Source organism: Carlito syrichta, unplaced genomic scaffold (genome assembly GCF_000164805.1).
Source record: "Carlito syrichta isolate Samal-C Ts95f unplaced genomic scaffold, Tarsius_syrichta-2.0.1 Scaffold133690, whole genome shotgun sequence".
Classification (NCBI taxonomy): Eukaryota; Metazoa; Chordata; class Mammalia; order Primates; family Tarsiidae; genus Carlito; species Carlito syrichta.
In genome coordinates, this window is record NW_007077786.1 from 96,478 (window position 1) to 118,628 (window position 22,151).

Below are 22,151 nucleotides of genomic sequence, written 5' to 3' on the forward strand. Positions count from 1 at the left end.
AAAAAAAAAAAAAAAAAGAATGTCTACACCAAGGGGTAAGGTAGAAGGGATGTTATCACTTTGTCCATGGCTGAAGATCACCTTCCTAAATCCTAAATAAACAAGAAAGGCTAACTGTGAAAAAAAAAAAAAATAATGTTCATCATGAAGTACAGATTTGATGTTTTCCATTTTGTTTTAAATATCTTTTTATTTTCAAACACTATGCTGTTTATATATGGTATTTTTTATTTTATACATTAAGTTAGCTACCAGGCTATACCCATCACTAATACCAACAGTTTATTTACTGGCATTTCTCCTGCCCCCTGGCTCCCAGTGGGGCTGGTGCACCCACCCCTGGGGGAGGGGCCAGAGGACTCCACCCAAGAGACCCGAGAGCTTCAGCGTCCCAGACTGATGACTGCCTTGGGCTCTCCACCTTGAGAAACCCATCTGTATGTCCTGTGACTTGCATGTGTGTGGAGGTGCCCCTGAAAGGGCTAGACTCCACTTCGCTTTTAAGATTACAGGGATCTGGACTTAGTTAGCAGATATCACAGAGTGTTCAAGAATTCAACTTCTAGATATCATATCCACCATAAATGTGAATGAAGCATGTAATCATACCTGTCGCTCCCCCTGATCATTTGGGGAGAGATGGGTGTGTGTTCTCCACTCAGTGGTGCATTGGAAGACCCGGGCGGCCACGTGGCCAGCCATGAGTGGCGCAGAACCAGGAAAGAACGAGCAGGGAGGAGTGAGAGTCCAGTCAGGAGCCAGAGGGATTCCTGCACTAACCCCTGACAGTGCCTCCCTCGGCTATCCAGAGCAGGCTACCAGATCCATCCCTCTGAACACACACCTGCTCACGTGAGCCACTAGCCCCATTAAAACACCCCCTCTTTCCAATCGAGATACCCCTATTCTCAAAGACACAGGGTGTGGAGGGTACAACTCTCCCTTCACTGTGCCCAGTGGCTTATGAAGAGGGGCAGAGGCTGGGCTAGCAGTCTCTCAAGCTGTTGAATCTCCTTTTCCCAAATCGTGACACATCCCATCAAGGATCAGGCCCTCTCATACTGGACATCACTGCCTGTGGTGGGAGATGAAGGCAGTGAGGCCCAAGAGAGGTGAGAACTGAACACATAACAGCCCACACCAGGTCCTCAGGGGACACAGAAAACCCTGCACCAAACACCCTGATCCTGATGGCCAGGGGGTGATGAATGGAGTGTTCTGGGGGAAGGGAGGCGGCGGACAGAGTGTTGGTCATCTATTTCCTAGGGCAGATGCAAGAAAGTGCCACAAACAGGGTGGCGTTATTCTCTCGCATTTCTGAAGGCTGGAGGTCCCAAGCCCAGGTGGCAGTGGGACTGGGTCCTTCCTGAGGTCCTGAGGGAGAGCTTAGCTCCTGTTTCTTTCCCAGTGTCCTCAATCCTCGGTGGCTCTGGGTTTTGGAGAGTTCATCCACTCTCTGCCCCCATTGCCATGTGGTCTTCTCACACTCTATGCCTTCGGCTCTTCTGCCTCCCTATTCAGCCATAAAACAGGATGAAATGATGTCGTTGCAGCAACAGAGATGGAACCGGAGGCATTATGTTAGGTGAAACAACTCAGAAACAGAAAGTCAAATACCACATGTTCTCACTTACAAGTGGTATCTCGATAATGTGTACCTGTGGGCGCAGAGAGTGGAATGATAGTCATCAGATACTCAGAAGGGTGGAGGGGTGGAAGGGGGTACGGGGCGGGAAATGACTTAACGGTTACAAGACACACTATTTGGGTGACAGTTACACTAAAAGCCCAGCCTTCACCACCGTGAACTATACCCATATGACACAAGTGCATTGCACCCCTTTACGTTGATACAAGAAAAGGTATTCTGAAGTGGGGACAAGGACATCCCACTGTGACTCAGCACATCACATTGACCTCTGGTGCCTCCTGACCCACCGTTGACCACTGCCGTTGCATTGCCTGGCCTGGATCTGCTGTCACATCACTGCTCTGGTGCAGCGTGAAGCCAGTCAACCTGACTCCGACCCCAGCTCATCCTTCATCCCCTGAGCTTAGGGTTTCCACCATCCCTTCAGCTCCTTCCTCTCCCTTTTGGACCCAGGCTTTAGGTACCCTAACCTTGCACACTGCCCCCTTCAAGGCAGCTTCCGGGCCCTTACTTTTTCCCCAATGCCATGAACTGGGACTGGGAGGAGAGTTGCAGTCAACAAGATGAGAGGATAGAGAAGAGAGAAAATAAATGTCTGGTCTCCTGTGCAGGACTCTGCTGTCATTCCTTTGTATCACCTTCTGAGGTTCTGAAACAGGCTGAATAGCTCTGCTGTGAGCTACGCCAGCTTCAACCTTCAAGCTGCATTTACTGAAAATGCAAAGCCATGGTGGATTTCACGCTGAGTGAAATTCCACCCTAACTCTGTCTACTTCGTTGAAGACCCAAGACTCACTCAGCTTCCCTAATTAAAGGAATGTGCCCTATAAAGCCCTTATTTATAACTTTTCCAGAGTCCTTCTGGCATTAGCCCAGAAGACAGTGTTAGAATCCAATTTATCAATGTCAAAATATTAGAGTAATAATGAGGTTTGGAAGCCTCCCCTGACCCCAAAGTATATTCCTTCATAGTCAGAAGTGTAATTATTTTTCCTGGATGCACTTCTGTCAGGAGGGTGGGGGGAGAAGGGAGATGGCTCCAAAGTGTTAAAATGGAGAGTCTGTGCATAGGGGAGTTAAGATCATCCAAACGGATCGTTGGGGCTCAGCGCCCACGTCCTGAATCCAAGCTGCTCCCTCAGAAGCAATCCAATCGCCAGCAATAATGCTGGCGCGTGAACCCAAGATTAAATCACAGGAAAACTTCTGGACAGTCTTGCCAGCAGCTGCCCCCGTACAGAAAAGTCCACCTTTTGAGACTGATTTCAGTCTGGCTTCTCAGCCAGCGCACATTTAAATCTTTTGATTTTTCTCGACTGGACCTTGAGAAGACTTTTGAAATGAGATTTTATTTTTTACCATTGCTTTTTATTCATTAAGTGCAAGTAAAAAACATATGATAATAGTCAGAAATGAGTGATGGCGCGAGGTTGATGATGAAACAGAACATTTCAGGGAAATAATGTCTTCAGAGTCCTCTTTAAGAGCCTGTCGCCTGAGATGAAAGGGAGTTGGTGCTACAGGTTGAAAGCAAAAGTTGAATGGAATTATTTCAGGCTAAAAGGGAAAATGAAGTTTAAAAGAAGGCAGCTGAGGCTCTTCACTGCGACTTTCAAACCAACTGTAGGTGAGTAAAATTTATATCATTCGGATATCTTGCCCCGGACTCTGTTTCAGAAAGGGAAGTATGTTTAGGAAGACACTTTGATAAGCTACTTGAAGAAAAGGAAGATCTTGAGGACATAAGTTATCAGGAGATGCAAAAGACAGGAACAGAAGTTGGGGGCTGGGGCAGGAGATAGAAAGAAAGAAAGGGGATGACACGACAGAGTTATGGGAGTAAGTTGAGGAAGTAGAGAAGGGCTGTTGAGAATAGAAGTATCTTAAACTAAGTTTGCTTGTTACAGCATTAACTCTACCATGTTCCAGAAAGTTTCCTAATGTCTTCTACACGTTTCAACTTTTGAGTGAGTGATGAATTTCATGTTAGGATCAAAACTACCTGGATCGAGCGTCATGCCATGTGCTCACTGGTAAGATAATTGCTACAGTCCACTTTAAGTTGGTAGAAGCAGGATCCTCCTGGCCCCAAAACAACCCTGAGGATGTATGCCACTAGGGAATTTATTAAAATTCTGGTGAGAGTGCTGTAATCCCACAAGGACGAAATAAGGATGTCAAATCAATCCAGGTTTTTAGGGGGCAAAGACATCTGAGCAGACAGGGGTAAAACGATGGCGACTGTGATGCTAGCACTTGTGATTTTGACAATGGCGATGATCGTGATGGTGACGATGGCGAAGATGATGGCGTCATAATGAAGATGGTGAGGGAAGCAATGAAGACGATGGTGATGATGCTAGAGATGGTGATGGTGGTGGTACTGGCAGCGATGAAAATGGTGAAGATCATGGTCAGAATGGAGATGAGGATAGTGGTAATGGTGAGGGGGATAAAGATGGTGTTCATAGAGATGACGGGGATAGTAATGATTATAGAGAATGACGGGGGTGGTGGTGGTGGTGGTGGTGGTGGTGATGGAAATGAATGTGATGAGGACGGTGGTGGTGATTGTTGGTGATGGCCGTGGTGATGCTGATGGAGACCACTGTGATGATGATAATGATGATGGGATGGCAGTGATAATGAAACGACGGCAGTGGTGGTGATGAACATAATGATTATAGGTAACAATCTTGAGTGCTTACAATATGCTAGATCCGTGACATTATTGAGTTATTGAAATTAATCCTCACAAAGCATGGTGTTGGCCTGTTTCTGTTACCATTGTGTAGCTGAGAATAACAAAAAGTAGAACAAGAGAAAGACTATGGCCTTGGTCATGGGCGATGTTGCCAGATTTAGTAAATAAAAATATAGGATGCCCAGATACACTTGAATTTCACAGAAAAATCGCATGAGACAAGCTTCTACTAAAAAATAGTCCCTGCTTATCTTCAGTTCAGATGTATCTGGGCAACCTCCATTTTGCTCTGGCAGCCCTACTGTGGTTGCATCTAGTCACTTAGGTTAAAAAGACACAGAGAGGGGACTCAAACCCAGATTGGCCCTGAGTCTGGAGGGTTTTCAGACATCCACAAATGACAAGAAGTCAGTTCACAGTGGGATCATGGCCTTGGAAGTCAAAGGGTCAGTCCTGGGCATCTGATGCAAGGCCAGTTGTCTGCAGAGATGAAAGCAGAAAGCGCTACTGCTGTAAAGTTGGTAATTTCGTGAAAGACCATGTAAGTACACATCATTTATTGTGTAAGGCAGAATACCACCTTAGAGGAAGCAAAGAAGAGGCAGAAAGAGAGGCAATGGTATAGAAGGAGAGGGGAGGTAGTAAGTGGTGAGTATCTCAGAGTGATTTGTACCTAAACAGGAGAAACAGGATAAAAGACAAACATAGCCACAGAACAACTACCTGTGCCTATGCCCTCCCCATCAACTCTCCCCTCAGAATTCCCATCCTCCTACCTCCCACTCTTCCATATTTGCAGAGATCTGCCTACAGTTTTCAAAAATCTAGTCCACCAACTAGGTTCCAACCACAGCAGGGCTGCGAGACAAAATACAGGTTGCCCAGGTACATCTGAATTGAAGATAAACAGAGTCTATATCTTAGTATAAACATGTCTCATGAAATTTTTTTGTGAAATTCACATGTTTCTGGACATCCTATATTTTTATTTGCTAAATCTGGCAATATTAACCATGACCAAGGCCGTAGTCTTTCTATTGTTCTACTTTTTTCTATGGTTCAGTAATCCAAGAAAGGGAAGACAAAAGCAAATTCACTGAGTGTTTCCACAAACTCAGATTCTCAATCATGGGGACTGAAAAAGAAAGGCTGGACAGGCTGAATGTTCTGCCTGGTTCTTGTGTGGTGAGGAAGACACCCCGGTTGCCTGTGAGCAATTGTATGGTTACCCTATGTGCAAGACTTGAAAGGGAGGGAATGAACTGATCTTACATACCCATCTTTCATTCGTTCATTCATTCAACAGACAGTTATTAAGGACAGTTGACCCTTGAATCATATGGGTTTGAACTCTGTGTGTCCACTTACATGCAGATTTTCTTCTTACTCTGTGGTCAATGCCGGCCTGCAACTGGGCTACCATAAGACAGCAAGACCAACCCTCCTCTTTCTCATTCTCTTCAGCTACTTAATGTGAAGATGATGAGAATAAAGACATTTATGATGATCCATTTCCAATTAATGAATAGTAAATATCTCTCTTCCTTATAATTGTCTCAACATTTTTCCCTAGCTTGCTTTCTTTTCTTTAGCTTACCTCTTTCTCGCTTTCTTTTCTCTAGCTTATATTGCAAGAAAACAGTATATAATATATACGACATACATATTTATGTTAATCCACTGTTAATGTTATCAGTAAGATTTCCGGTCAGCAGTAGGCTATTGGTAGTTACATTTATGGGGAGTCAAAAATTATGCTTGAATTTGAATTTTTGACTGCACGGGGACTTCCATTGCCTAACCTTTGAGCTGTTCATGGGTCAACTGTACTTCCTTTGTGCCAGACAGCATGCTAGATACTGGAGATATCCTGAAAGGAATGACAAATAAGCTCAATTCATTCCTAATTTCATTAAGACACTGCACTAACCTGCAGTATCTCAAATGTAACCTCATTTGGAAAGAGAGTCATAACATAACGCCTAATGTCCCTAGGGTTAGGGCCCTAATCTAATATGACTGGTAGTCTTTAAAGGGGGAAATGTGAGCCCCGACTCTCTCCCTCCCTCCCTCTCTCTCTCTCTCTCTCTCTCTCTCTCTCTCTCTCACACACACACACACACACACACACACACACACACACACACACAGGGAAGATGATGCAGATGATGCAAAGATGCCGAGAGCAGTCAGTCATGGGAAGATGGGGAATTGGAGCGGTGGCTCTATAAGCCAAAGGACACCTAAGGTCACCAAAAACTAGGAGAGAGGCATAGGACAGGCCCTCCTCTAGAGACTTCAGAGTGAGCACAGCCCTGCTGACACCTGCATCTTGGACTTCTGGCCTCCATAATTGTGGGACAATAAATCCTAGTGTTCTAAGCCACCTAATCAAGGCTTTTTGTTATGGCAGTCCTAGGAAACTAATACACGCATTAACGAATGAAACCCCCGAAGTGGGTCACATGATGACTGCCAAGCACTTTGAAGGGAGCTGTACAATGCCATGGAGTCAACCTCTGGGTCTTTCTAGGCCAGAAGACTTGGAGACCACCCCATGGTGGTCTCGCCCAAGGAGGGGAAAGATGCCTGTGAGCGGATCAACAGCGGGGCTGGGGAGGAGGAGGAGGCCCCATGAGCCCCAGGGGAGCAGATGATCTGTCCCCACCCAGGCTGTGGACATGGGTCAGCTGGTACAACCATCCCTTGAGAAATCCAGGCCTTGACTCGAAGGGTTAGAATCGCTCGTCAGCAAAAATCCTCCCAGAAGCAGCCTTTTCAAAGATCAGATCTGCAAACACATGATGGACGAAAGGAAGACACCACCTCAGAATCTCATTAGGAATCAAGCGATACCCATGGAACCAATAAGGGTTACATGCAATCTCGAAACCTGTAATGCAAAAGGCTGGAATCGCAGAGGCCGTTGGAGAATGATAGGGAGATTTAAGGAAAGAGGGAGAGGGAGGCATGCGCTCAAGCTCTTCCAGACCTGTCTGGGAGGATAGATGCCCCAATTTGAGAGGTCCTCTCCCAGGTCTTTTTCTGGAAATAGCCCCAGAGTTAAAAAGAACAATGCATCTTGCTACCGCAGCATATTGGAAGCATCCCTGAAGAATACCCAGCTCTCTCTGCTCCAATTTTATGCTCACTAAGCAACCTTCTGAGTTGTCACTTGTTTCAACTAGGTGACTTCTTTTTTTCCAGGCTCTGAGCCAGGACTATTCTCAGGACCCACCTTTAGGCTGTGAAGGAAAAGGGCATTGGGAGAAGACCACGCTCTGATGCCAGACAGAGCCAAGATTAACCTGAGCAACATAATAAGACCCTGTCCCTATGAAAAATGAAAAAATTAGCGAAACATGATGGCATGCACCTATAGGCTCAGCTGCTCAGGAGGCTGAGATGGGAGGATCACTTGAGCCCAAGAGGTCAAGATTGCAATGAACAATTATCACACCATTGCGCTCCATCCTGGGCCACAAAGTAAGACCTTGTCTAAAAAAAAATTAATTAAATAAAATTAAATAAATAAAAAGGAAGCAAAGTGAGATGAAAAGACCCATTGTTAAAATTATAAGAAAATAAATATGAAAATAAAGAAGACTCATTCCTCTTAACAGCCAAAACCCAAGCTCCACTCATCTCCTTACACTCTCTGGCTATCCTCATCATTTACTGTCCTGAGGAAACTGGTCATAACCCTGAAGGGGTTTCCTAAGTTCCCTATTTGTGTGTGTCTCCCCCAGCCCAAAGTCCCACCTTCCTCTTGTCCCTTGCTGAACTTGAACTTGGCATCTCCCAGTCAACTGCATTTCTGACCGTGGCCAACACTGGCTTGAAATTGTTCTGCTTTAGTTTCCCACAATGTCCTGCCCCTTCTGTGGGCTGGACTATACCAGAATATGAGGTAGGAGCAAAGACCAAGATCAGGTCAAGGGAGATAAGAGTCTAAGATGAAAGCAGGTGGGCAAGCAGAGATTTGTTCTCACCAGGACACCTCCCAGTTACGGGACGTGGGAGGGAGTCAGGGGCCAGGAGCAAGGTTGAAGTGGTGCGGGCCTGGGAGATTAGAACAAGGCATCCCCTTAACTCTCCTGCAAAGGGGTTGTATTAGCCTCAGTGCCTGGACAAGCCTGAGCCTCAGGTCAGGGTTAATGGGGTCCTTGTCAGCATGTCCTTTGACATTCAGGTTTGTGACTCAGTCCGCATGCATAGGACGTGTGTAAATGGGTGCACCAAAGCCTGGATGACAGGCCAGTGGGACCAGGGAGTGGGAGGGGGCACTTCTGATGCACGTAAGCAAAAGGTCCTATGCCCTGGCCTGGGAACTCTGAGAAACAAAGACCAGGTGGAGGCCTCGCCTTTCCTTCCATTCTGGAGTGGCCTTAGAGGCTCCCAGCAGAGCCCCAGTTTCACCAAGTCTGAAAAGGCCTCAGGATCCTTGTCCTCATTCCTGCCTTCTGCACCGAGGGACCCATCTGATGCGTTATATGTGTGTGATCCTGACCCCAAGCACATCAGTTCCTTGAATAAAAGGGCCAGTGTGCCTTGAAGAAAGTTCATGTAGGTCACAGCGTGGCAGCCAAGCTGTGCAAACCTTGGAACAGAGGCGTGTCCCCTCTTCCTGTAATGTGTGCTTCCCACCTCCTGGGGAGGCATTTGGTTTTGGAAGTGTGTGCCCTGAGGTCTGTGGGCTGCTGTGAGGGACAAGGTGAGGTGTGCACCATGGGAAAAAGCACACGCTCCCGGGCTCAGGACAGGCATGCATGATACCATCCTTTAGGAAGACCAGCTGCCACAGCCTCCCTTGACTCGGAAAGGGACTGTGACCTCAGCAGACACCTCAGCACCACCCCTTGGGCTGCCCGTCCTCTAGTTCTTCCCCTGGGATATCTGCCATCCACTATAGCGGCAACGAGAGGAGCAAATCAAACCCTGGCTTCCTGTGTGCCAAACCTGGATCTCCTGTGGGGGGGTGCTCTGATAGACAGCCTGAGTGGCCTCACCCTCCCATTGCCAGGGCCCTCTGCATGCGACTGCCAAAGACCTGACCTGCTATGTTGGGAGAAGGAAGATGGCGGAGGAGGGAAGGAGGAAGAAGAGAGAAAAAGGAGGGGGAAGAGAAGAGAGAAAAGGAAGAAGAGGAAGAGGAGAGGAGAGGAAGAGAAAGAGGGGGAGAAGGAGGATAAAGGGAGGAGAAGGGGAGGGGAGGAAGAAAAAGAGGAGGAGAGAGAGAAAAGTCAGAAGAGAGGAGGAGGAGGAAGAGGAGGGGGAAAGAAGCAAGAGGAAGAGACTGAGAGGTGAGTGGACAGCTCTGTCTGAAACAAGGAAACCACCTAGAGTGCCTTGGCGCCCAGGAAGGGATTGGACAAAACAGCATGAACAATGGCATCATTGTCACCGACTGGCCGAGCCTTCTGTCAACCTGGGCAGCCACCTTAGATTAAAGGGTAACCACTCTGTGGAGAGTCACCGGGCAGAGAGTGACGCTCCAGCCCGGCTCTTTGGAATTATCTGCCTGTGACTGTGACTCATGCGGTGACACTTTGGGGAAATGCAAGACTAACACTTTTTCATTTATATAGAGGTTTTTCCCCGGAAACCTGGAGATTCCATCGTGTGACCCGAGCCAGGAAGCCAGGCAGCCCTCAGAAAGGCCACTGCCGGCCACGCTCTCCCCTCTCTCCAGGGCCCTCTGCCGCAAAGCTTTGTCGGTCCAGCACAAGGCAATGTCTGCAGTGGTGAAGTCACCACTATACTATTATTGTTCTAAATGTACAACAACTTGATGTATTCCTCCCGCGTTCATAGAAAGAATAGAGCAGTTTCAATATTGCTATAAATTCTTCTGCTCTCATAGAAGAGTTTCATCAAACCACTTCCATCTGTTCTTTTTCCCAAGATGGTAACAAAATCATTTTTCTTCCTAAAAGAAATCACTTTGGAGAAAAGTCCTGTACACATTCAAAACCTATTTTAATTAATTTGTATTTTACCAGAAAGTTCTCAGAGTTGTAATTAGCTGGTCTCCGAGATGGAGAGCAGTTCTGAACCCTACAGTCCTGATGCACGGGGACACATGCTCAAGGGGAAACTGAGGTCTTGCCCTCTTTCGCCAAGCCCAGGTGTGTGCTCTTCGCCAGATTTTATAAGACCTCCTGAGAGGGCGAGGTAGGAAGGACTTGCCCACACCTGGGGAGAGCCATAGGAATCCTGGAGCAAAGTGATTCCTGAAAGAACCATGGGTGTGTGGGGAATGTATGTCTCCAGGGACCCCCACCCACAGTCCAAGGACACTCCGAGGAAGGGCCTCGTCTGTGGACACCAAACACTACTCTCACCCTCAACACCCCAGCACAGCCTGTGTACAGTGGCTCTGACATGAGGTGGGGTGGCAAATCTTGGTAGTGTGCTTTCATCGAGATCGCATGATGCCTGCTCTGACCTCCAGGGAGACCCCATGTGTGTCTGAAGCAAAGCTGTTCCCATTTCTGACTTTTCTCCAAGACACCTGAATTTCCTTTTCTATTGAACAGACAACCTACACTCCCTTTTGTCCAAGCATGTTTCACCTTCTCTTTGTCCCTTGCTGTGGCCTTAATGTTTGTGTCCCTGAATTTATACGTTGGAATGCTAACCCCCAAGGTGGTGGTGTTGGGAGATGAAGCCCTTGGGAGGTGATTAGGTCAAGAGGGTGGAGGCTCCATGAATGGGACTAGTGCCCTCATCAAGGAGGCCCTAGGGAGACCCTCGCCCCTTCTGCCATGTGGGGTTAGAGTGAGAAGATGACCGTCTATGAGTAAGTAGGTTCTCACCAGACACCAAATCTGCCAGCACGTTGATCTTGGACTTCCAGCCTCCAGAACTGTGAGCAATATGTTTCTGTTGTGTATCTGCCACTCTATCCTTGGTATTTTGTTATAGCAGCCCAGACAGACGAAGGCCCTTCAAAATGTTATCAGTTACTTAAACAAGGATGTTTTTCCGCCAGTTGATGCCAGACAGGAGATGGAACCTGAGGAGGATACAAGCTGCCGAGACACACTCAGAGAAAACATCTCACGGGCAAGAGTGAAGGTCCCAGAAACGAGCTGAACTTTCCTGTCTCTCTTTGCATTTCCTGGAGGTTGCATCTTTGGATGTAGAGTGTTATGAAATTGGGAAGGAGTGGAAGCGGGAGCGGATCGGGCACGTTGCAGGCGGCGCAAGGAAGGGGAGTTCTTTCTGTATTTAGAATGTTCTTTTTTGAGCCAAACCAGAGATGGAAATTTTCCCAGCTCCTATGGAGTCCCAATAGACAAAAATAAAATATTCTAAAGCTGGTCTGTGTCTTTCTTTAGTTACCCAGAATCCACAGGACCACCTGTGACTGATGGTGGCATTGATCCAGGGTGAAATTGATTTGGATTGGCAAGAGCAGTAGAAGAGTTGAGAATGCTGATAAGAGAGATGCTGGCAGTATTTGCACCCATTGTTCCTCCATCATCTAGAAGACGAAAGGGAGCCCCCAGAGAGGGGACTGCCAGGTGCCTCTTGGTAGTGACCACACAGTGGGTCTGCTCCTTACTGGACAATTCAGTAGCATGACAGCTCTATTCTCAAAAATCCAGGGTAAGTTGCATCCTGCCTCTGTGGCCTCACCCAGAGAGACAACCTAAGTAAGCACACATCTCTAGCCCACGGATATAGAGAGGGATCATACCCTAGGATACTCAACTTGTCCTGAGAATGACACTAACCCTGCTTCCTGTTATCCAAGGGTTGCCAAGTTTTCTGCTTCCTGAATGGATTGATTCCAGCTGATTCCCATGTAAGTACTTTTGCTGACAATGCTGTTTTTGCAGACCAATACATCCTAAAAAGGGTCCCAAGTGGGAGAAATAGCATCATACAGGCATGCACCTTGTTAAAACAAGTCCTCTGTAGGAGACAAATTCACATTAATGGTCTGAAAACTCACAGTTTTCAATAATGCTTCTTCAGCACCTGGAGGTCTTCCCTTTTTTCTTTCCCTCTTCTTTTCTTTTTTTAGCAAAATACAGTGTTTTACAGGTTCTCTATTGCTTGGAGTGGGGAGGGAACATGGTCCGTTTAACAAGTTGATTTCTTCTATGACTGTGCAATTTCTTTGCAATTTATGAACAATTTCTGTCCACAGGGACTGCAGCAAATATTGGTTACAATGTAATCAAATGGATAGAGTCAAGGTTAGAAAAACAAATTCTTTGAATTATTTTTACAGCTTCATCACACACCTTGTGATTTTGAGCTATCTGTGAGTATGTGTGGCTAAAGGTCAAAGTCATCTGTAGCAACAAAGAAGGAATAAGAAATTCATAAATGTACACAGTGGACTATTACACAACCATAAAGAAGGACAAAACTGTGAACTGTGCAGCAACTTGGATGGTTTTAGAGTCTTTAATACTCAGTGATCTATCACAGAAACAAAGAACTGAGTAACACATGTTCTCATTCATAAGCGGACTCTGAACAATTATCATAACACTGTAAGAAAGGGATTGGCGGTAGGGGGGAACTGCCAAGGGAAGGAGTGCGGGGGGCACACTCTGTCACGAAATGTACCTGATCTCAAACCAGGTGATGTGGGGACCAAAGTGAGACCCAAGCTTTACCTGTACAGTGACCATTTGTATACCTAACCCTGAATTGTACCCTACATCTTTAAAATAAGAAGTTCAGAAACTATATTTCTACATCATTGTTGTTTTCCAAATCTAATTGTGGGAATCAATGACTTCTTCTCAAGCACATATAGTCCTTACTTGTTGAATGAACATCAAATGTACATACTAGGTGTGATATAGTCGTTAGCTCAGGCTACCATAGCAAATGCTGTAGACTGGATGACTTCACAGACAGAAATTTGTTTTCTCACTGTTCTGGGGGCTGGATGTCTCATGTCATGGTGTCAGTGTGGTTGGGCTCTAGTGAGGGCTCTCTTGCAGACAGCCACCTTTTTACTGTGTCCTTACATGGCCTTTTCTCTGTGCATGTGCAGGGAAAGAAAGATCTCTCTCTCTCTCTATCTCTCTCTCTCTTTTATAAGGTCATCAGTTCCAGTAGATTAAAACACCACTGTTATGACCTAATTTAACCTTAATTCCTTTAAGAGCTCTATCTTCGGATATAGTCATTTTGTGGATCAGGCCTTCAAAATATGAATTTAGGGCAATACGGCTCAGTTCATAACATATGTTCATTTTATGTAAAGTAACATCCAGTGCTTTGAGCAGAATAGCTTAAAGCACTGGACATAATTTTATACACATGTGTCAGGAAGGGGAGAGAATGTAACAAAATAGTCATTTGATGGGCATTTCATGGAGAATGAGCTTGAGTGAAGTGTGGCATCATGGAGGCAGATAGAAGAAGGTACTGAGCGCACTCTCAGGAATAAACAGGATTCCAACCAGCAGGAGAGGATGGGGGGGCACTCAGGTGTGTGAGGGTGTGCAGAGATGAGAGAAGTTATGAGACGGCATAGGAGCTCCTGCGTGCTGAACTGAGGATGTTGGGGAAAAAACATTTTGAGGTCAGGAGCTGTGGAAACTATGGGGGAGGGGCCACACATAGTCAGAGGGAGCTTCACGACCTATGATTTTGCAGCAGCTGGGAGAAGGGGTTGGCATGGAGGCCCTCTGAACCACTCCAACAGCCCAGGTTAGAAGGCAGGAGGTGGAGAAGAGGTGCAGTGATAGGGTGAACATTTTATTTCTTAAACTTTTACAATTAAGTTCATAGTTTTTCCATTTCATTTCAAGGTGAATGATTCACAAGCAAAACAAAGCATATCTTCCATGTATTTACACTGCTGGTTCACTCCAAAATCCTTCTAGAATCATCAGTGCAAGATAGAATAGCAAAAAGAAACATGACTTAGGCGTCTAAAGTTCTCCCTAGTAGTAAACGTCAGAAGGGATTAAATTTTTAGGCACTACCAAGCCATGGCATGAATTCTTGGGCTAGATAAGTTAATGCTATAATTCAACCCAAATTAAATATCATCTTTGTTAAACTAATAAAAATGGTTAGATTTACTGAGAGCCTTAAGGAATAAGCGTAGCTATTATGATATGCTAATGTTTTCACATCAACAGTAAGAGTGTCAGGCATGGTGGCTTACACTTGTAATCTCAGCACTTTCAGAAGTTGAGGTGGGAGGATCACTTGAGTACAGGAGTTCGAGACCAGCCTGGGTAACACAGCAAGATAGCATCTCTGCAAAAAGTAAAAAAATTAGTCAGGTATGTATGGTGGCATATATCTGTAGTCCCAGCTATTCAGGGGGCTGAGGCAGGAGGATTGCTTTAGCTCCAGAAGTGAAGGCTGCGGTGAGCCAAGACTATGCCACTGTACTCCAGCCTGGACAGCAGAGTGAGACCCCAACTCAAAAATAAAATAAAATAAAATGTGTTTTTAATCTTGTGACTGCAAAACTCAAAAAAGCCATCTTATAGATTTTAAATATTTCATGATTTACCACTATAGAAATGAAAATGCAAATAGATATGTCAGCTAGATGCAGTGGCTCAAGCCTATAATCCCAGCTATTTGGGAGGCTGAGATGTGAGAACTGTCTGAGTTCAGGGGGTTGAGACCAGCCTGGGCAACTTGGTGAGACTTGGTCTCTACAATAAATTTAAAAAGTTAGCCAGATGTGGTGGTGCATGTCTGTAGTTCCAGTTACTTGAAAGGCTGAGGCGGAAGGATCTCCTGAGTCCAGCAAGTGAAGGCTGCAGTGGTTGGGAGTGTGCCACTGCACTCCAGCCTGGGTGAGACTTCAACTCAAAAAAAAAAAAGTAAAAGAAAATAGATTAGTTTACCCAAAAGTGCATATGTCAAAAGCTATCATTGTTAAGACACAATTTCTACTCAAATCTTGGAAACAAAGAGGATTATTAAGAGCTAGCACCCCTCAAAGGGGAGCAGCACCGTCATTCACCCTGCTGTTTGCAGGACAGATGGGGCAGGTATGGACACTGGATTTTGTTTCATGGGGGATGGGAACAAGGATGGGTGGAGAAGAAATTGATTTCTGCTGAGTCGGGAAACAAAAACAATTTTATAAGAAAAAGCATGTACTCATTAACTCGTTTACAGGACTGTTGCAAATGATTTTAAGAGAAAAACACTATGCTCTAACATATAAATAAATCACCACAGCACTGAGGTACCTGGCCTTGTTCGCATGCTCCTGGGAGAGGCAAGTGACATTTCATGTCTACTGTGAAAGGCAAACACTACAATGTGAAATCACCCATCAGACCATTGTAAGTAACAATGAGAGGGGAGATGCCATCAGCCGAGGCCCTGGTCCAGACATATCCCAGGTGACATTGAACAGAGGCACCTACTTACAGCACAGATAATCAGAAAAAGAAGAAGAAAGAAAATGGTATTTGTGAACCACTACTTTTTTTTTAAAAAATGAAAAAAACTTTCGGAGGCGTCCAATGGGGATAAAAATGTATCCCCTTAAAATCAGGTTACCTAATCTATTGAAGGGCAGAATATCACAGAGAAAATTAAAATGGGTTTTTAATCATGGAAAGTAAACATCTGAGCCTATTTAACAAGTCTCAGCATAGAGTCAGCTTTCTCCAGTCTAATCTTGAAGGATGATCTGGTATCTTCCCTGATCCCCCCACCCACCAGTGCCAGCCAGAGCTGGGAGGAGCAACTGGAGGCCCCTCCCACCTTCTCCTGGGGGGAGGCCACCCCCACCCCCACCCCTGCTCCACATTAAATCACCAGGCTGTTAAGCAATGCTGTGCCTATGTGGCCTGTGCCCTGACACATGCAGGGAGTCTGTGATGTGCTGTCAATGGTCACAGTTATGTCCAAAAAGCCCATGCAAGGAGGACTTTCAATGACTACCAAGTCATCCTAGGAAAGGACATTCATCAGTGAATAACCAGGAAAGGCACAACCACCTCTCCATGGGAGCATATTGTGTCCTCACTCTGACTCCCCATTCCCACCCCTCAGAACTGCCTCGCTCGCATTCATGGGGAGATCTTCATTTTGACTCGAAGAATCCTCCAATAACTTAGGAATAGACAAGCCCCTGAGGAAGACACTGTGAGTTCTGTAATATCTATAATGGATAGAGCAGAGAGAATGGAGTCATCTCGAAGAACAGAAGCTCCCAGGCCAAAGGCCTGCTGGAACCTGGCTCAGATAATGCTAGCATCTCTACAGAAGGAGTGCGGCATGCCAGTCAGAAGGTAGCTGGGGAAGGAGACAGAGGGTAAGATCCAGAGAGAAGCTGGCCACTCTGAGCAGAGACCCTCACTGGTGGTTTGACCTTCCCTTCCCAGTGGCAAGCAGATCTCATCATAAAATGATTGCTAAGCTTGGTACTATTAACCATCTGGCTCAGGCAGTCTTGGGTTCCTGGCTCTCCAAGTAAATTGCAAATATAAGCCTCCCCACATAGAAACTTCAAACCACCCAGGCTTTGTGCCAGCCATTCCAGAGTTTTCCATGTAAATTAAGCAAATCAGTCATCTGGTTTTGCACATCAGTTCTGCTGGCTTGTCTAATGTGAGTCTGCCTCTAAAGTATGGAGTCATTCTCAGGGTGCTGACCAAGCCACCTGTCGGATCCTGGGAGACTTCTTGGCAGACTAGACACCCGGGCAAGAGAAAGGCCAGGCAACTATGTAGGATTAGATAAATTTCCCCTTGAGATGCCTAGCATAGTTCTGCTCTTGGACGTCAGAAAACAAGAATATACCTAATGAATGGGTCCTCCAGCCTCGGGATGGCTAATGGGTCAAGGACTCTTCTTTCTGTTGATCCCCTTCCCACCCACTAAAACATCTCCCAGACAAAACTGCCCCAAAAAGGCCAAGATTCTGGAGATGCTACCTGAAGAAGGTACTTGGAGGAACAGGAGACTCCTCATAGGTTAAACAGCCCCCATGACTTATCTCTGCTGGAATGAAATTCATCACATGTAAACAGCCAAATCCACAGCTTGGCAGTGTCCTGATAAAAGACAGATCTGAAACAACCTCAGGCACAGCTTCTTGCATTCTCCAAAAGTTACAGGACAGCCAGGCTCAGTGGCTCAGCCTGTAATCCCAGCACTTTGGGATAGGCTGAGGCGAGTAGATAGCCTGAGTTCCTGGGCTTGAGACCAATCCAGGCAGCTTGGTGAGACCTTTTCTCTACAATAAACAAAAAATTAGCCAGGCATGATAGTGCATGCCTGTAGTTCTGGTTACCTGGAAGGTTGAGGCAGAAGGATTGCTGGAGCCCAGCAGGTCGATGCTGGGGTGGCCGTGAGCATGACACTGCACTCCAGCCTGGGCAACTAAGTGAGACTCCAACTCAAAAAAAAAAGAGAAAGTTACAGGACCAAGATTTTTCTGTACCTTGGTAATTCAGACACTTTAGTGTTTGACATTGGTGTAGAAACAGGCAACCATGAAATAAATGTATAGAAAACATGATATCATCATTTAATAAAACACACCACATGGCACTTAGAGTATGGAGATACCGGCAAACAGGTAGGAGTGTAAAAAGTCATAAGCCATATAGGGAAGACCTAGCAATATCTATTAACTATTAGAAATATTTGCCTTTGGATCTAGCCATTCTAATGCTAGGAATTTGGGGAGACATTTTCAAGGTCAACAAAGAAAAATAGACTAGTTTAGAACTGTTTATAAAAATACAAACCAGATACAACCAAAATGTGCAATAATTGAATAAGGTTGGTACATCCATACACTAGAACATGATAGAGCTTTTGAAAGGGGTAGGACTGTTCTATGAACTGGCATGAAAAATCATCCCAGGAATATTGTGAAGTGAATGAATGCAAGTTGTACCAACTATATGCATCATTCACATATGCGTGAATGAAACATTCTGATCGGATTCACTATTCCAAGAGGTTGTTTCTGAGGGCTGGCTCTGAAGGGCACTCTTTCCTGGAGGTGATGTGCATGGAGATTAGGAAAAGAGACTCGTCCTCAGCAACACCATCTAGTGACCTTGTGCTTTGACGAGTTCTGTGACCACACGAGCACAACCCTGCTTCATGAGGTGCAACAAAGCTCTGTAAACAGAGCACGTAAAGCAATGCCTGGCTCATAGTAGGTATTGTGTGAGTGTTGGCTCATCTCAATGATTACTCTTAGAAATAGTGGTACCATAGTGTTACTGACAAACTCGACTTTGCCCCAAAATGGAGTTCTTTCCCATCTGGTGTCCCAAAGCCTGTATATGAAACTGAAAGTGGGAGTCCAACAGGACAGGCTTTAATTCTATGGCCATAAAATGGAAAAGCGGGAATGCGGTTCATAAGTCAAGTTCCTGGGTGGGAGGTGGGGAGAGGGGGTTAAGATACAGGGTTGCAGCCGGGCTCGGTGGCTCAGCCTGTAATCTCACGCCTTTGGGAGGCTGAGGTGAGTGGATTGCCTGAGCCTGCGAGTTTGAGACCCACCTGGGCAACTTGGCGAGACCTCATCTCTACAATAAATCAAAAACTAGCCGGACATGGTAGCACACGCCTGTAGTTCCAGCTCCTTGGAAGACTGAGGTGGAAGGATCGCCGGAGCCCAGCAGGTCGAGGCTGTGGTGGCCGTGAGCGGCCACTGCACTCCAGTCTGACGACAGAGTGAGACTCCAACTCAAAAAAAAAAAAAAAAGATACAGGGTTGCTTTAATGCATGAATTGGACATTTAAAGCAAAGGGAGGCATATTCATGTCTTTTCTGGGAATGGGAAGAGATTTCCCAGCATAAGAAAGACAGCCTGGCTGGGCTCGGTGGCTCAGCCTGTAATCCCATGCTTTGGGAGGCCAAGGTAAGTGAATTGCCTGAGCCCACTGATTCGAGACCCACCTGGGCAACTTGGCAAGACCTCATCTCTACAATAAATTTAAAAAAAATTTAGCCAGGCATGGTAGCACGTGCCTGTAGTTCCAGCTACTTGGAAGGCTGAGGCGGATGGATCATTGGAGCCCAGCAGGTCGAGGCTGTGGTGGCCGGGATCGTGCCACTGCACTCCAGTCTGGGCGACAGAGTGAGACTCCAACTCAAAAAGAAAGATGTCCTTCTTACTTCCTTTTTTTGGTCAGAAGTTTCCTGTCATGGCTACCAAGGGGTGTGCCATATGGAAAGTATATTACAGCTAGGTTAGAGATTCTTCAGAGGTCAAATGGGCTGCTATCTTGGATCCGACGGGTTAGCTGGTCTGGTCAAAAGAGGTACATTTGTCCACAGGTCTTTCTGTTTCTTAAAGATAAGCACAGTTTGGTCAAGTAGAAATTTAGCCTTGTCATGTAGGCAATACACTGGGTAACAATAAGCTTGAACTACTTTTTATTATAAGACACAAATTAATACAGGAATCAACCACATTTTTGCAACACTAAAGGTTCTCACAAGTCGATAGCTGTCTGAGCCTGTGTGGTTGCTGGTCTTGCAGTGTGACTCCGCCAAGAGACTGGAGCTGATATTCAACTTGGAGACCATCGCTATTCCGCTGCTGGAACAACAAAGCAGCAAAACCCACCTCCTGGCTGGAACAGCTCTCTCTCGCACTTGTTCTTCACTGCTCTTCCCTCTCCTTACAACATCTAATCCACATATGATCCCAGTGGCCATCCTTATCCCAAGTCACTCCTGGATTGAGGAAGAGAGGCAGTGGGGGGCTCGCCACTCTCTGTCAATCCCTGGATTACGTCAGTCACTGCTACAGAGCCCTTACAAGAGAATTTTCACAATTATAATCACGAAGGTGTTCTTATTTTTTTGTTTGCTTGTTTGTTTGTTTTGAGTCAGAGTCTCACTTTGCTATCCAGGCTTGAGTGCAGCAGCACACTCACAGCCACCCCAGCATCTACCTGCTGGGCTCCAGCGATCCTTCTACCTCAGCCTTCCAAGTAACTGGAACTGCAGGTGTGCGCTACCACGCCTGGCTCATTTTTTATTTTTATTGTAAACGAGATCTTGCCAAGTTTCCTGGGTGGCCCTTGAACCCATGGGCTCAGGCAATCCACTTGCCTCGGCCTCCCAAAGTGCTAGGATTACAGGCTAAGCACCAAGCGCGGCCCTTATGCTATTGTTAAAAAATAAGACTCCGGTTAGGAATAGAATTTTTTTTTTCAATCAGAAAAATGATGGTGTGAGCATTGGTAGTTTCAGTCAAATTTCAAAATGTTAAAATGATGTTGTTAACAAGAAAATATCTAGGAGCTCTAAAAGGAAGTGTTCCTTCACCTGCTGGGTGATCACTTTAGAGAAACACAACCCAAGTTTGGCATAAACTGAAAACTAGCCAAGAAGCATTGAAGACTTGGGAAATAGAGAAGGCTTAGCGGTAATTGTCCATACTCACAATGCCATTCAAGCACGCAACCAAAAAAAGTCCTCTCTGTTATTATCAAAATCTTACCACTAAGCCACCCAGGCTATTTACCTGGCCCCATGGAAATGGTGATCCAGTATGTCCCCTCCCACACTGGCCACCAAGAAGATGAAGCCTGGTTCGTTATGCAACTACAGAAGGTGTAGAAGGCATAGCCTACAAGCCTCTTTCTTTGTTTTCCACTAACCTTGTCTCCAGGATCTGATTCGTATCTTGTGTGGCCATTATGTATTTTTGCTTCTTTTTTTTATTTAACAAACAAGTTACCCATGTTTCCTGCAAACTGTTTCAAATCTTCATCATGCATTCCCGCTTACTCCCTAGACCTTCCCCGCACTTCCCAACATGCCTTTCCTGCTTACTTGCTAGAACATCTCTGTCCTTCCCATCATGCCTTTCCTGCTTACTCTCTATAGTGTCTCTGTCCTTCCCATCATGCCTTTTCTGCTTACTCCCTAGAGTGTCTCTATCCTTCCCATCATGCCTTTCTTGTTTACTTTTTAGAGCTTCTCCACCCTTCCCATCATGCATTTCCTGCGTATACCCTAGAGATTCTCTGCCATTCCCCTGTCTTCATTTGTCTGTCCCCACTTTTCAACCTGCATTGCTGCCTTGGAACGCTGCCCTCTGGGTGCACCCCATCTTGCCAGCCCTTGGTGGTTCTAACTGCACTGTTGTGGAATCAGAAATGGGTGTTCCTTTTTCACTCCTTTTGGAAGAAGGGGAATGAGGCCTCAGGAAGAACAGTGTTGGACACCCAGTAGACACCTTTAAAGGGAAGCAGAAGGAAGCCATGCATGCATGAATACTCCTGGATGGAGGTGGCTAAATTGCTTCTACGTGTGAATGTCAGCCTCCACGTGGGCACTTCAATGACCAGAATTCCTTCTCCTCCCCTGGAGAAAGACCTATCCTCTGGTATTCTGAGGTTTCACCCAAGAGTAGCTGCATGTAAATCAGGAAGGGAAATCTGCCATGGAAAAGATCTCCTTTGACCAGCTGCCCCTCTGGTCTCTGCCTGTCAAGCAGAGTCATGTGAAATAGTTTATTGTACAATTCCTATTCAGAATCCTAAATGCCCATACCTTAAGAAATAAGATAGACAAGTGGGACCTTATCAAACTAATGAGCTTCTGCAAAGCAAAAGAAACCATCAAGAGAGCAGGGAGATAGCCCACAGAATGGAAAAAAAATATTTGAAAACTGTATATCTGACAAAGGCCTAACATCTAGGATCTACAAGGAGCTCAAATGTGCCAAAAGGAAAAAACAAAAAGCCCCATTTAAAAAGTGGGCAATAGCCAGGCTCAGTGGCTTAGCCTATAGTCCCGTGCTTTGGGAGGCTGAGGTGAGTGGATTGCCTGAGCCTGAGGTTCGAGAC